The 13,367-nt window shown below is 37.7% G+C and overlaps 1 long non-coding RNA gene across 1 annotated transcript; it reads right to left on the reverse strand.

Annotated features, from left to right (window-relative positions):
* Nucleotides 1-95: 95 nt before the first annotated feature.
* On the reverse strand, nucleotides 96-1,022 carry LOC139783590 (uncharacterized). The gene is made up of 3 exons (XR_011721321.1): nucleotides 798-1,022; nucleotides 625-711; nucleotides 96-292 (listed from the first exon to the last, which is right to left on the reverse strand). It is a non-coding gene; the product is annotated as an uncharacterized lncRNA (long non-coding RNA).
* Nucleotides 1,023-13,367: the final 12,345 nt, after the last annotated feature.

The following is a 13,367-nucleotide window of genomic DNA, read 5'->3' on the forward strand; positions in this document are numbered from 1 at the left end:
TTCAATAATAGATACAGACCATAGAAAATAAATAAAACAACCAAAAAAAAATTTTTTAAAAATACAGTGAAAGAAAAATTTATCTTTTTCTCGAGGAAAGACTCAAACTTCAAGAAGGCTTCAACATCAGTTAGAGGAAAGATATCTGGCCATCCTTGTGGCTTCGTTAACTGCTCAGAATCATCATTTCCTACATGTATCAGAATATTCTCCAGCATTGCGTCATGATTTCTTAATTTGGCTTTTATTTCTTCTTGGTTCTTAATGATTTCTTGAAAGGTTCTCTTTATCCCTAAAAAATTTCAAACAAAAAAGTTTTGATAAATGTTTTGTCCACATAGTTTACAATGCATTGCAAGTAAACACTGCGATGCAAAAGAAGTATCAAGAAGAATGAAAGTAATTTACAGTATTAAGGGCCAATACGTCGCAAATGATGGCAACTGTTAGTTGAAAAGTGTTATTTCCGGTTGTGCTTGTCAGTTGCGGTTGTCAAAAGAGAGTTTACAAACTTTTAACTTTGTTAGCGACAGCAACTGGCAATTTGGCAATCAGAAATAACACTTTTCAACTAGCAGTTGCCATTTTTCGCGACGTATTGTGTAGAACGGCCCTAACTCATACCATCAAACGGATATGATTGCTCGCGACTCATGGAAGCAGGAGTTTGAACATGGTAAAAATTGCCTTGGATTCTTTGAGTGGGCATTACTGCAAGGAACACATAAGAGAGAATACAATTATTAAAAATTTGATGAAGAAAATCCAACCAGGGTGATGACTGCATTTAGTATTACCTCTCGTATTGTTGTTTGACCTCTCATACTGTTGTTTGAGGTGTTCTGGTGGAGAGATGTTGTGATGTCTAGGTGAACATTCGAAAGAAAGTACTCTTTTGGCCGAATTCCTTGGAGGTGACTCACATCCACGTCACATACGAGTTTGGCTCGCAAGTTCGGCTTAGCTCTGTTTCTATTTGTTCGTGGATAGGATGTCACGAGCCGGACTCGGCGTCAGACGAGCCAAGTTCGCACATTTTCCTTTCATGTGCGAATGTGGTGAAAAACGTTCGAGTCCGGCTCGCAAATCAAGCTCGCCGAGCCGGACTTGCGAGCCAAACTCGTACGTGGATGGGTCGTTTAACTATAAATTTTAACCTTTTTTCAACCGGCTTCATGTCTGCTTTGATCAATAAATGTTCGGGAGGCGATCTCGAAGAGATCGTCCCGATTGCGTTGCCGGGATTCGCTCAGAGATGAGCGCGAAGACAATCGGTGGCGCGAGCTTAGAGTCTCGCTTAAGGATATGGAGCGGGAAGAAACTTAAACTCGCACTTCACAGAACAAAAAAAAAAACGTTTATTCCGTCCACCAAATGGAGCGAAATGACGCTCGACGCACCACGCGTACAAATATCCGTCCGTCTGACACGGCTGTGTCGGAGTAAACCGATTATCGGAGATCTTGCCGTCGGAACTCTTGATCGCGGGTAGATCGAATGCCCGCGACCGCGGACGATAGGGATGCGGGCGTCTGCGTCCAAGTTACAGCCTACCATGGACACGTTAACACAATTCGTTTAATAGCGGTGTACTAAGTTTCTCGGCTACGAGCGGTTTTGATTCTCGTGGGCTTTGGTACGAACGAGCCGACGATTCGACAGATTCTGGTTGCTTCGCACTCGATTCGGCGGTCGCGTCGTGCAAACGGGGATAGGCATTCCGCCCCTCGCGGAGAAAGTGACTTTATTTTCTTACTTTCTTTGTCCTTACGTCTAAGGTAAACTCGTGGAACACGCGATCTTGTCGCTAAGCACGGTGCCTCGACGAATAAGCGTGCGAGCCGCTTTTCGAGGCACGTGATTACGGCTCACGACGTTCGTGGCTGGGCTGCGCATTTCGAGCGCTGAATAACGCGGAATTTCGGTTTGACTTTCAAACAATAAACTTAACTTCGTCTTTCTTTTTGGCACTTGTCTTCGGGAAAAGGTTAATGCAGCCAGCTGTTCGATGAATAATAATCTATAAACCGCCGACTGATGAACGTTCTGTCGCAATGCCGCTAGATATACAACGCGCGGCCTGACAGCCTGACGCCTGACGGCGTTTCTCCCCTCTACACACACAAGACGCATGCGTGATACGAGCCTCGATTCTTGAATTCATTCGCAAGAGAAATATATGCGAAAATTCTGCTTTTACAGAAACGTTGCATTTGTTGATTGGTTAAAAGTTATGCAATAGCCAATCGACTTGCAACTTTTTTGTAAGAACAATTTAAGGTCCACAAGTCTGAAATCCTGATAACTATAATATATCTCAAAGTGTGTGAAATTGCAAAATATACAAAATTGAAAAAACTTAAAAATTTAAATGTTTTATAATAAGTCAAAAGCTACTCATTTAATTATTTTATAAAACCCGTCATTTATTTAACCAAATGCTCAATTTGCATTAATTACGCATTAAATACGCATTTGAATGCGCGCATTTTGAACACACAATTAATGTGGTTTTGGAGCCAATGCAATTGTACGCGCATTAAAAGCACGTTATACGCGCATTGGCGCTCCTTGGGTGAGGCTCAATCCCCAACCTACTCTTATCATTGAGAATAAACTCCTAATATACACTCATCATTGAGGATTAAACCCACAATTTACCTAAACCTTAATGGTCAACACTCAATCTACACCTAAATTTAAGTGTTGACACTTAACTTTTATGACAAACACTAAACTTACGCCCAAATTTGTGTGTTAACCATCAAAGTTGAGTGTACTTTTTCATAAGGGACGCCACAGTCTTTTTGTAACAATACATTATAAAATTTTTATATAAAGCGAATGTTTTTGCAAGTTGAGGTTAAAACAAGTGTCGGTATTACAGACGGCGGTAATTATTTAGTTTAGGGGCCTCACCTCAAATATCGATGTAATTATGCTCAATCGACGCGTTTTTGCACGAAACGCAAGAATCTGGCAGAAAAAAGTGTCGCTCTCCCCTGCGACGCGAGATATTAAACGTTAAAGTTGACAGGAATCAGGTTATGATTCCTGTCATACCGACGAGATATCACAACACTGAACATGCCCTGCGGCCACATGCGCATGCTCAGTGGCCGCACGCGCATGCAAAACTGCGCCAACTTTAATATCCACAGCTGAGAGGAAACGCAATATTGAGTATAGATTTCGATATTTAAATCATGAGGTAATTCTTTCAATATTTATTGATAACTATAGCAAACAAGTATATTGTTTTTTATTCTTTGTAGCATATGGAACAAATGCGACGCAGCCGTGTGTACAGTTTCAGCGTTTTCCATAGAGAAATGTTAGATCTTAATATATGAATCCAATAAATAATTAAAATTAAATGTATTATTTTGAAGTTGTGATTTTCATTAAAGCAGATATTTTGTATTTAACTGTTTAAAGCGCGTCATCTAACCTATGTAGGTTAGTGACGCGCTTTAAAAGTATTTAACTGTTTAAAGCGCGTCACTAACCTACATAGGTTAGATGACACGCTTTAAAAGTATTTAACTGTTTAAAGCGCGTCACTAACCTACATAGGTTAAATGACGCGTTTTAAAAGTATTTAAGTGTTTAAAGCGCGTCACTAACCTATATAGGTTAGTGACGCGCTTTAAATAGTTAAATACAAAATATCTGCTTTAATGAAAATTACAACTTCAAAATAATACATTCAATTTTAATTATTTATTGGATTCATATTGATCTAACATTTCTCTATGGAAAAACGCTGTAACTGTACACACGGCTGCGTCGCATTTGTCCCATATGCTACAAAGAATAAAAAACAATATACTTGTTTGCTATAGTTATCAATAAATATTGAAAGAATTACCTCATGATTTAAATATCGAAATCTATACTCAATATTGCGCTTCCTCTCAGCTGTGTATATTTAAAGTTGGCGCAGTTTTGCATGCGCGTGCGGCCACTGAGCATGCGTATGTGGCCGCAGGGCATGTTCAGTGTTGCTACATCTCGTCGGTATGACGGGAATCATAACCTGATTCCTGTCAACTTTAACGTTTAATATCTCGCGTCGCGGGGTAGAGCGACACTTTTTTTGCCAGATTCTTTCGTTTCGTGCAAAAACGCGTCGATTGAGCATAATTTCATCGATATTTGAGGTGAGGCTCCTAAACTAAATAATTACCCAGACGGCTTTAGGATCCCCTTAAGCACGTTTCTCGTTTTGATGAACTATTAGTCCGTATCTACAATAGCTGTAGTAAGCCTCAAGATGTAAGAAATTGACCAATCACAGTCGATTATTCTCCTCACATTCGTCTGTAATTGGTCAATTTCTTACGGCTTGAGGCTTACTACCGCTATTGTAGATACGGACTTACGTCAGGGCCCGGACACACACTTTTTCGTAACAGTAACAGTAAAGTTTCGACCAATCGCGTTGCTTGAATCGGGAACGTACGGCCATACGTTCCCGAATCGAGCAACGCGATTGGTCGAAACTTTACTGTTACTGTTACGAAAAAGTGTGTGTCCGGGGCTTCACAGATTAATAGACAGATAGCCAAAGGTCCGGGTTGAGACGAGACCAGCATTTCTCACTGGTTTCAGCGCCATACCGTGTAGCGGCCAATGCAGTAACTACGTTCTTAAGATCAAGCGGGTCATTTTCGGACGAAGTCGCTAACAGTCGATAAGTCGCGTCGTTAAGGCTATTTTCTGTAACTCTTATAACACAGTTTCGTTATCATCGTTATATTATCGTTGTGCAGATATAATAATATATGATAAAAAAGCTGCGCAACGACAATATAATGATAACGAATTGTTGTTAATAGTTATAGAATCAGAGCACTGATCTCTAAGCCGAGAACTCCGCGTGACGTGTTAGAGAAGTTATATTGCAATCAAAATTAAGTATGTTAATTGTTAGGACTTTCAGCCCTTAGAAATTTGTTATGTCAATTGTAGTTAAAAAGATATTGATGATTAACATAGAGTCTATTGCATCAAAGTTGCGACTTACATAGACCATTAATTAAGAAACTATGAAATTTTTTTTGTTATTCAAACTTAAGAGTTTTTTAGGTTGCTATAAATATTAATCTGATGTTAAATTCAGTTGATAAATTCAAAATGTCGAAGCCATATAGCGGCGGGATGTCAAAAGTAAAAATTCTATCATTTTTATTTTTAATATCCGCTATTTTTAATTAACTTTGCCATCCGATTAATATTGCGGTTATTTAAAAAAAACCCTTAACTTTGAATACATAATTAAAAAATAATTCATAAATTCTGAATGGTATATGTATATAGTTGCAACTTTTTGACGCAATAGGATTCTGTGTTAATCTCGGTGTTAATAATCATGCATCAATTATATATTTTTAATCATAAATGACATAAGAAATTTCTTTTAAGAACAAATAAAGGATCAATATTTTAATTCGCGATGCTACTTTAATAAACTTATTCAATTAATTATATTTATTATTTATACTGTGTAGGAAATAAGTTTCATGTTTGTATATCAATTAAAATTTCAAATAAACTTTTATGTAATTTTCCTGGTAATTTCATAAAATTAATATTTTCATCAAATTAAACTGCCAAATATGGTCAGGCTGAATTTTGTTCACCTATATAGTAACAATTTTTTGTGTGAATTTTAAAAGTATATTCTTTCGCTTCGTCAACTACACGCGCCGTACTTTCAATCTTGAAATGCAGTCTGAAACTGAAACGTACAATCACATAATTAAATTGATAATCAATATTTAACAAAACCGATACTATACCCATCTCCACACACACCGCAAAGAATGTTACAAAAATATTTTTAATTTATAGTTTATAAAATTATTGATTATAATTTTAATTTTTCTTTAAATTTTAATTAATATCTAATATTTTTAATTTTAGTTTATAAAATTAATTTTTATTTTATTATTAATTTCTTAAATTTTAATTTATTAATTTAATTAAGAAATATATTTTTCACATATCGACTGATATCTTTCGGGATGTCGTATCTTACACAATTCGAGGTCGATTTTACACAATTTCCGGTTTTTCTGCTTCCCCAAAGCTAAGTGTCTACATCGTGTGTGTGAAGCTAGCGTCTCATTTTGCGGAAACACAAATTATTGAGAGTTCTGACTTCCTTTTCAATAGTTCTAGAGTTCCTGATAGTTTAAACAAATAGTTCTGGCCATTAAAGCCAAAAAACGCGCCAGTACAAACTGAGACGCTATTATAGGTTCACGCACCGTCTCACTTTGTCCTACACAAGTTCCACACCTGTATCTCATCAGATTTTGCGAGATCTATAGTTCTATAACAGTTCTATAAAAAGTTCTGCCATATAAAAGCAAAAAAATTAATTATAAGGTACTAAAAAAAATTACAATGTAACGAGTGTACCGAGTTGAGACGCCAGTTGAAATCTCGGAGTTCCGGTTTATGTAAAATATTTTTCGAGTAGCTCTGAGCATATTAAAGCATTTTCTAAAGAGTTCCGAGCGTTAGAATCTTTGTGTTATATTTTAAAAAATTAATATTAACCGAAAAGTAATCATGACGGAAAACGATGAGACGCTGTGCGAAATCTCGGAGGGGCGGTTCATATAAAATATTTTTCGAGTAGTTCTGAGCATATAGAAGCATTTTCTAAAGAGTTCCCGGCACTAGCAATGTTGTATAATTTTAAATAAATTAATAACGCTCGAAAGTCAGGAATTTATCGAAAATGGGTGAGACGCTGTCCGTATTTCGACAGTTCTGCGAGTTCTATTACAATTTTCGTGTAGTTCTGAACGTGTTCTAACGTTTTCTACAGACTTCTGGCGATAAGCGTTATTTAATCATTTTTTAAATAATTTTTATCGCCCGAGAAAGACGCATTTACGGGTATATGGGTGAGACGCTGTAGGAAATGTCGGAGTTCTGGCTTATATAAAATATTTTTCGTATAGTTCTAAGTATATTGAAGCAATTTCTAAAGAGTTCCGAGCATTGGCAATGTTGTATAATTTTTAAATAAATTAATAACGAAAATCAGGAATTTATCGAGCGTCTCACCCATATACCCGTAAATGCGTCTTTCTCGGGCGATAAAAATTATTTAAAAAATGATTAAATAACGCTTATCGCCAGAACTCTTTAGAAAACGTTAGAACACGTTCAGAACTACACGAAAATTGTAATAGAACTCGCAGAACTGTCGAAATACGGACAGCGTCTCACCCATTTTCGATAAATTCCTGACTTTCGAGCGTTATTAATTTATTTAAAATTATACAACATTGCTAGTGCCGGGAACTCTTTAGAAAATGCTTCTATATGCTCAGAACTACTCGAAAAATATTTTATATGAACCGGAACTCCGAGATTTCGCACAGCGTCTCATCGTTTTCCGTCATGATTATTTTTCGGTTAATATTAATTTTTTAAAATATAACACAAAGATTCTAACGCTCGGAACTCTTTAGAAAATGCTTTAATATGCTCAGAACTACTCGAAAAATATTTTACATAAACCGGAATTCCGAGATTTCAACTGGCGTCTCAACTCGGTACACTCGTTACATTGTAATTTTTTTTAGTACCTTATAATTAATTTTTTTGCTTTTATATGGCAGAACTCTTTATAGAAATGTTGTAGAACTATAGATCTCGCAAAATCTGATGAGATACAGGTGTGGAACTTGTGTAGGACAAAGTGAGACGGTGCGTGAACCCTCAGTTTGTACACTGAGAGAAAAAATTTTTTAAACGAAGTAAATACATTTACTTAAAATTATTTTTTTTGATTGAAGTAAATATTCATTCTATTTAAATAAAAATATCTAATTCCAAGTAAATATGTGTATTGTATTAAATAAATTATTTTAAGTCATTACATTTTTTACATTTAAGTAAAGATTTCATGAAATACAGACTATTATTTATTAAACAAAGTAAACTGTTATTTCAAGATGAGAAATCTAACTTTCTTCACTTTAAAAATTGCATCTTAGAAAATGTTTTCTAGAATTAAAATGACAATTTTTTTAGTTGAAATTTATATGCTCTTTGACACTTATATCTTGTTATAAGTAAACATTTATTTTCTTAAACAAGAAAATAATTTTTTTCTATGCAGTAACATTTTTTTAAGAAAGAGTGTAATATTTAAAATCTATGCGCCAAGAAAATAATATATTTAAATCCAATGAAATATTTCTTAAGAGCCATGTAATAAATCGTTTTCTTGAATAAAGTATGACCTTTGTGGGTTATAACGTTTCCTTTTCTTAATGACAAAATTTTACTTTCTTGAAGAAAATTACTTCTTAGATGGCATCTACCAAGGAAATATTTTTTTAAACCAAAATAAATATGTTTACTTAAATTATGTTTTTCATTGAAGTAAATATTCATTCAATTTAAATACAAATGTACGATACCGACGCATGCATATTGCAGACGAATGGGACTCTGTTCCTTTTCTCTCTCGCACAGAGACACACTGTCGGTCCATAGGAAACACAGTTTTATGTATATGTTTTACACTAATAATAAGTATATTTTATTTCAAATTATTAGATTTTCTACATTTAAGTAATAATTTTATGAGATATAGAATGTTATTTATTAAATAATGTAAATTATCTTTTTAAAGTAAAAAAATCTAATTTTCTTTATTATAAAGATTACATATTATTGTTAATAAATAATCAAAATAAATAAGTTCGTAAAAGCTACGTAAGGAATCATTTTATTGAATAAAGTAAAATTTTTTTGATCAAAGTATTTCTTGCTCATTGAGAAAATTTTACTATATTTAAGATAATTTTTCATTAGATAGTTTCTAAGAATTTATTTATTCGTATATAAATATTTTTTTCTAGTGTACTACTTTAAAACACATTTTTTTATTTTAACAAAATATATACCTCAAGTAATTGAACTCCACTGTTGTGAAAAAAAAATTTTCAAATCCAAATAAATAAGTTATAAGTAATAAAAAACCATCTCATGATAATTTTGTTTAATAAAGGATAAATTTTTTGTAATAACATTTTTTTTCTTTCTAGCGTGGAGTCCTATCACATGTGCATATTTGTCTGAACAGTGTGTAACCAATAAACTGTGACGTTTAATATTTCTTTTAATTTCTTTTAATAAATTCTAGGCTGGTATTTCTAGTCATATTAAAAGGTGCGATTTCACGATGACGCTCGACGCTGGATTCGAGCGTCAAATCTGGTCACGTGATAGATTCAGAGGGAAGCGGAATATAACCTAACCACTGGATTGACTGAAATGAGCGTCGAGCGTCAAAGCTAAACACAGTTTAGCTTTTTTCACTCGACGCGGAAATTAAGAAATCTATCACGTGACCAGATTTGACGCTCGAATCCAGCGTCGAGCGTCATCGTGAAATCGCACCTTAAGAATGCTTTTGATTGATTAGGTGTTACGCAAGAAACTTATGCCATAGGACGCAACCTTCTATAGTTTGATTCTACCGCCAGATCGCTGCGAGCAAACATGCGTTGGTCGGTCGGTACGGTTATTGGCTCTGGCCCACAGGACGTCGCCGCGGTAACCAATCAATCATTCTACTTCCGAAAGTAGTACGGAAAGGCAGATGGTGATTGGTTACCGCGTTGCCGCATCGCGTCGCCGCGTCGCGTCGCCGCGTCCTGTGGACCAGAGCCATATCTAGTTCACGATACTTCGCGCCATTTCGCGGTACTTCGCGCCATTTCGCGGTTACGTTATACGAGTGCACGGAAGCGGGAAGGCAGCATTGCATACTTGGTGAATTTTCGAGTACTTTCGTCGTGGTGTCTTTCTTTCAATTCACAGGTACGTTTGCACACATATTATATATTATACATTAATATTGCAATCGAAATGTGTGTTACAATCAATTCGAAATAACCTATATAGAAGTTATATGCATCGATTTTAATGATACCACGTTCCCATGTGTACCGACGTAATATGCATGAAAACGTGGTATCCTTAAAACTTAGTTATGTATAGGCGGTGTTAATAGTCAGATATTATATTTTAGATTATCCAAGTAAATCGCGGAATTTGCTCGGCGTGGTCTCGCGACTGCAGAAGTCGCTGGTTCGCTCATCGGCCAGCAGACTCAGCTTCGACATCAACTGTAAACCGCCTAGCTTCCGTCTCTGCGGAAACTCAAACGAGCTTTCAGCACCACCGCACTCCGACGTCGATTTCTGCCGATCGTCGCCGTTGGACACTTCAGCGACTTCTTCTTCTTCTTCTTCTTAGGTTTATATTGGCTCCTGCCTCTAGTACGAGGACAATATGGCCAGCTTTTGCCGCTGTTTGTATAGTCAACTCTTAGGCAACTGAGAGGTGCGCTACTATATTTGATTGAGACGCTGTCTTGAGTAGAACGCTAGGAGGGGGACCGAGACAAGGGAAGGGGGATTTCAGGAGTTGTAGATGTGCGCGCAAGCGCGCGAATTTACAAATTCAAGTCCGTTGATTTGCAGAATGCCATAATGAGTCTGCAAATCTTAATTGTAGGTTTTTTTAATATCGTGAGGAAATCATCGCAGTGCGGGCCCGCGAGGGATTCAACCACTCGCCGGAGACCAGCGGCCTGATTAGACGTCAGAGGACAATGAAAGATAATGTGATTTATATCTTGCGAGGGATCCCCGCAAGCGCACGAAGCGTCGTCAATGATATTTTTCCTGAAGAGGCTATGATTTAGACTGTAGTGATTCGCTCTCAGTCGTGAGACCGCGACTATCGCGTCTCGCTTTAAATTAAGTTTGTAATACCACGGTTTAGGAGTGTTGACATAAATCGTTCGAAAGAAGTGATTACCTTTGTGCAAAGCTCTTTTAAAAAGATAATTGTGGAATTCTACTGATAGTCTCTCTTTTTGTTCGATAAACAGATCCGAGTGAGGGAGTTTGAAAATGGGGGGTTCTTGACCGTAGCGAATGGCCTTTTTAGCGAGTTCGTCTGCCTTTTCATTACCACTGATGCCCTTGTGAGATGGGATCCAAATAAATTGTATAGTTTTACCACGCTCCTGTGACGCAATTAATTTAGTTTTAATGAGTGGAATCAAATAATTTGAGCGGCACGTAACCGGGTTTCCTAGGGCATCCAGTACGCTTTTTGAATCTGAAACTATTGTATATTTGGTTCGATTTAAATCCAAGGAAAGAAGTACTGCATTATAAATAGCCCATGCTTCTGCCGTATAGACAGACGCACGTGAGGGGAGTTTGAACATGAGGCTTCTCTGTAGCTGGGGGGAGTAGCATGAGGCTCCGACCCAACTACCGGGGTCGGTCTTAGAGCCGTCGGTGTAAATAACAATAGACTCCTCCATAACTGATCTAAATGCGTCCATGAACAATCCTTGTACTGAGGATGCAGGAACTCGGTCGAAGAGCTCGAGAAGGTCAGGGGCTGGTCGGTACAGGGGGGGGGGGCATATAATATGGATTGAAAGGAGTTTTGATAGGGGGAGGGGGCAACAGCTGTATGAAGTGATGGTTGGAGAGCCCGAATGCGTGTGAATAGGCTGAACAATGGAAATTTTTTGTGGCAGTACTCAGCGTGTTCTGGATTATCTCGACTATCGAGAGCCAGTTGGTACAACGCTTCCGTTACCGGGTGATTGGTAATTGATAGAGTTTTGATAAGATATTTGGATGCGAGGTATTGGAGGCGGAGTTTGAGGGGGGGTTCTTTGGCTTCGGCAAACATGGTGTTTATGGGGGTTGATATTCTATACCCCAGGCAAGCTCGAATAGCTTTGTTTTGGATAATTTCGAGGCGATGAAAGCGAGGGCTATCTTTGAGAGCAAAAATATGAGAAGCATACTCTATAGAGCCTCTCAACACCGCTCGATAGATGTTGAGAAGTAATTGGGGGTGTGATCCCCACCACACCTCTCTAAGTGCAGAGATGACATCGGCGATTTTTCTGGCTTTGTCGATGACTGCGTTCATGTGGAGTTCGCCAGAGAGTTTAGGATCCAGGACCACTCCTAGGAACCTTACCGATTTTGTAGGAGATATAATATCTTCATCAATTTGGATCTTATGATGCTCAACGTTGGGTACCTTTTTAGGTGAAAATATCATAAGCTGAGTTTTCGTAGGCGATATTTCCAAACCACGGCCACGTAGGTATTTGTTGATATTATTGATGGTGGACTCAAGCCATCTGATGATCTTATTTATTCGCCTAGCCGAGGCATAAATAACAATGTCATCCGCAAATTGTAGAATCTTAACATGCTGACTTAGATAGGCTGCAATATCCTTAAGATAAAAGTTGAACAAAAAGGGGCTGAGGACGGATCCTTGGGGCGTTCCCTTACGTGATATTCGGGGGGATGATAACCGGCCTTCAATTACGAATTGTACAATTCTCTCCGCAATTAGGTTTTGTATGAATTGACTGGTTTGGCCAGGGAATCCTTCTTGTAAAAGATCGTTTACCAGAATGCTAGGGATAACGTTGTCGAAGGCTGCTCTGATGTCTATAAACAGTGCAGCTGTAGCTTTGCCGAGAAGGTTGTTTTTGTGGATTTCGGAGACAAGAATAGTGAGATTGTCTGAGCATGAGCGAAACTTACGAAACCCAAATTGATGTTCCGGGATCAGGGGATTGGAGCCGGACTCCACACACCAGTGAATTCGATTGAGTATCATTTTTTCAAGAAGTTTTAGGAAGCAGGAAGTGAGGGCTATAGGGCGCACGCCTTTGCCATGAGGCTTAGGAATGAGGTATACCAGGGAGTGGGACCAGTGTTCCGGAAAAACACCTTCAATAAAAATATTATTGAGAATCCGAAGTAGCAACTTTTTGAGTGAAATGGGGAGAGATTTTAAGATTTTGTAATCTATACGATCTATACCAGGACTTGAGTTACTTTTAGAGGTATTTAATGCGTGGTGGAATTCGCTGTACGTGAAGGGAGAGTCAAGCCAATTTAGAGGATTGTTAGCGTCCGGACAAATGTTCTTCGCCAAGTTACTTTTCTCCTCTGAGCAAGCCGGCGGGCAGATATTGGCGGTTGTGGCATCGATGTCTTCCTGATTGATAGGATGAGCGTCTGTTTTGGGGGCCAACTTTCTATTGCGAAATCTTTTAATCATTTTCCAGATGGAGGGGGTGGAGGTTTTGAAATCGAGAGAATTACAGTATTTTTTCCATCCCTCTCGTTTGGCGGTCCTCAGAATCCTTCTGGTGTCAGTGACTTGTTTGCGGTAGGTCTGGAAATTAGCAACAGTGGGGTTCTTCCTGTACGTTTTACACGCTATTTTTCTTGCCCGAAGAGACACAGAGCAGTCCTCATTCC

Source organism: Temnothorax nylanderi, unplaced genomic scaffold (assembly GCF_030848795.1).
Source record: "Temnothorax nylanderi isolate EJ_2023f unplaced genomic scaffold, tnyl_v1.0 TNYL_tig0518_pilon, whole genome shotgun sequence".
NCBI classification, from domain to species: Eukaryota; Metazoa; Arthropoda; class Insecta; order Hymenoptera; family Formicidae; genus Temnothorax; species Temnothorax nylanderi.